This window comes from Loxodonta africana, chromosome 15 (assembly GCF_030014295.1).
Source record: "Loxodonta africana isolate mLoxAfr1 chromosome 15, mLoxAfr1.hap2, whole genome shotgun sequence".
Taxonomy (NCBI): Eukaryota; Metazoa; Chordata; class Mammalia; order Proboscidea; family Elephantidae; genus Loxodonta; species Loxodonta africana.
In genome coordinates this window covers 20,085,630-20,089,315 of record NC_087356.1, presented here as the reverse complement: position 1 = coordinate 20,089,315, position 3,686 = coordinate 20,085,630, and positions in this window count along the sequence as shown.

Here is a 3,686-nt window from a genome sequence, read left to right as displayed (position 1 = left end):
GATTATAGAAGACATTAAGGATGGAGTAAAGAAATTCAAAGAGTCCAATGAGAATGAAAACACTTCCTATCAGAATCTTTAGGACACAGCAAAAGCGGTGCTCAGAGGCCAATTTATATCAATAAATGCGCACATCCAAAAAGTACGACAAACTGACAGACACATGGGGGATCCAAAAAGAAGAAAGGGCCAAAATCAAAGAATTATCCCTACAACTTGAACAAATAGAAAGAGAGCAAGAAAAGACACTCACAGGCACCAGAAGAAAACAAATAATAAAAATTAGAGCTGAACTAAATGAAATACAAAACAGAAAAACAATTGAAAGAATTAATGAGACCAAAAGCTGGTTTTTCGAAAAAATCAACAAAATTGATAAACCGCTGGCCAAACTGACAAAAGAAAAACAGGAGAGGAAGCAAATAACCCGAATAAGAAATGAGATGGGCAATATTACAACAGATCCAACTGAAATTAGAAGAATCATATCAGATAACTATGAAAAACTGTACTCAAATTTGAAAACCTAGAAGAAATGGATATTCCTAGAAACACACTACCTACCTAAACTAACACAAACAACTAAATAGACCCATAACAAAAGAAGAGATTGAAAAGGTAATCAAAAAACTCCCAACAATAACAACAACAAAAAAAAGCCCTGGTCTGGACGGCTTCACTGCAGAGTTCTACCAAACTTTCAGAGAAGAGTTAACACCACTACTACTAAAGGTATTTCAGAGCATAGAAAAGGATGGAATACTACCAAACTCATTCTATGAAGCTACCATATCCCTAATACCAAAACCCGGTAAAGACACCACATGAAAAGAAAATTATAGACCTATATCCCTCATGAATGTAGATGCAAATATCCTCAACAAAATTCTGGCCAATAGAATTCAACAACATTTCAAAAAAATAATTCTCCATGAACAAGTGCGATTCATACCAGGTATGCAGGGATGGCTCAACATTAGAAAAACAATGTAATCCACCACATAAATAAAACAAAAGACAAGAATCACATGATTTTATCAATTGATGCAGAAAAGGCATTTGACAAAGTTCAACACTCATTCATGAGAAAAACTCTCAGCCAAATAGGAGTAGAAGGAAAATTCCTCAACATAATAAAGGGCATTTATACAAAGCCAACAGCCAACATCACCCTAAATGGAGAGAGCCTGAAAGCATTCCCACTGAAATCGGGAACCAGACAAGGATGCCCTTTATCACCACTCTTATTCAACACTGTGCTGGAAGTCCTAGCCAGAGCAATTAGGCTACATAAAGAAATAAAGGGCACCCAGATTGGCAAGGAAGAAGTCAAAGTATCTCTATTCGCAGATGACATGACCTTATACACAGAAAACCCTAAAGAATCCTCCAGAAAACTACTGAAACTAATAGAAGAGTTCAGCAGAGTGTCAGAATACAAGATAAACATACAAAATCAGTTGGATTCCTCTACACCAACAAAAAGAACATCGAAGAGGAAATTACCAAATCAATGCCATTTACAGTAGCCCCCAAGAAGATAAAATACTTAGGAATAAATCTTACCAGAGATGTAAAAGACTTATACAAAGAAAACTACAGTACACTTCTGCAAGAAACCAAAAGAGACTTACACAAGTGGAAGAACTTACCTTGCTCATGGATAGGAAGACTTAACATTATAAAAATGTCTATTCTACTGAAAGCGATCTATACATTTAATGCAATTCTGATCCAAATCCAAAGGACATTCTTTAACGAGGTAGAGAAACAAATCACCAATTTCATATGGAAGCGATAGAGGCCCCAGATAAATAAGGCATTACTGAAAAAGAAGAACAAAGCGGGAGGCCTTACTCTACCTGATTTTAGAACCTATTATACCGCCACAGTAGTCAAAACAGCCTGGTACTGGTACAACAACAGATACATGGATCAGTGGAAGAGAATTGAGAATCCAGACATAAATCCATCCACATATGAGCAGATGATATTTGACAAAGGCCCCAAAATTGTTAAATGGGGAAAAGACAGTCTTTTTAACAAATGGTGCTGGCTTAACTGGATATCCACCTGCAAAAAAATGAAACCAGAATCCATACCTCACACTGTGCACAAAAACTAACTCAAAGTGGATCAAAGACCTAAATATAAAATCTAAAACAATAAAGATCATGGAAGAAAAAATAGCGACAATGTTAGGAGCCCTAATACATGTCATAAACAGTATACAAAACATTATAAAGAATGTAGAAGAAAAACTAGATAACTGGGAGCTGCTAAAAATCAAAGAGCTATGCTCATCCAAAGACTTCACCAAAAGAGTAAAAAGACTACCTACAGACTGGGAAAAAGTTTTTAGCTATGACATTTCTGATCAGCACCTGATCTCTAAAATCTACATGATACTGCAAAAACTCAACTACAAAAAGACAAATAACCCAATTCAAAAATGGGCAAAAGAAATGAATAGACACTTCACTAAAGAAGACATTCAGGTAGCTAACAGATATATGAGTAAATGTTCACAGTCATTAGCCATTAGAGAAATGCAGATCAAAACTACAATGAGATTTCATCTCGCTCCCACAAGGCTGGCATTAATCCAAAAAACACAAAATTATAAATGTCGGAGAGGCTGTGGAGAGGTTGGAACACTTCTACACTGCTGGTGGAAATGTGAAATGGTACAACCAGTTTGGAAATCGATTTGGCACTTCCTTAAAAAGCTAGAAATAGAACTACCATACGATCCAGCAATCCCACTCCTTGTAATATATCCTAGAGAAATAAGAGCCTTTACATGAACAGATATATGCACACCCATGTTTGTTGCAGCACTGTTTACAATAGCAAAAAGATGGAAGCATCCAAGGTGCCCATCAATGGATGAATGGATAAATTGTGGTATATTCACACAATGGAACACTACGCATCGATAAAGAACAGTGAGGACTCTGTGAAACATTTCATAACATGGGGGAATCTGGAAGGCATTATGCTGAGTGAAATTAGTTGCAAAAGGACAAATATTGTATAAGACCACTAGTATAAGAAGTTGAGAAATGTTTAAACTTAGAAGAAAACATTGCTTTTTGGTTATGAGAGGGGGGAGGGAGGGAGGGTGGGAGAGGGGCATTCACTAATTAGATAGTAGATAAGAACTACTTTAGGTGAAGGGAAAGACAGCACACAATACAGGGGAGGTCAGCACAATTGGACTGAACCAAAAGCAGAGAAGTTTCCTGAATAAACTGAATGCTTCAAAGGCCAGTGTAGCAGGGGCAGGGATCTGGGGACCATGGTTTCAGGGGACATCTAAGTCAATTGGCATAATAAAATCTATTAAGAAAACATTCTGCATCCCACTTGGAAGGGTGGCATCTGGCGTCTTAAATGCTAGCAAGCAGCCATCTAAAATGCATCAATTGGTCTCACCCCACCTTAATCAAAGGAGAATGAAGAACACCAAGGACACAAGGTGATTACAAGCCCAAGAGACAGAAAGGGCCACATGAACCAGAGATTACATCATCCTGAGACCAGAAGAACTAGATGGTGCCCGGCTACAACTGATGGCTACCCTGACAGGGGACACAACAGAGAACCCCTGAGGGAGCAGGAGAGCAGTGGGATGCAGACCCCAAATTCTCATAAGACCAGACTTAATGGTCTGACTGAGACTG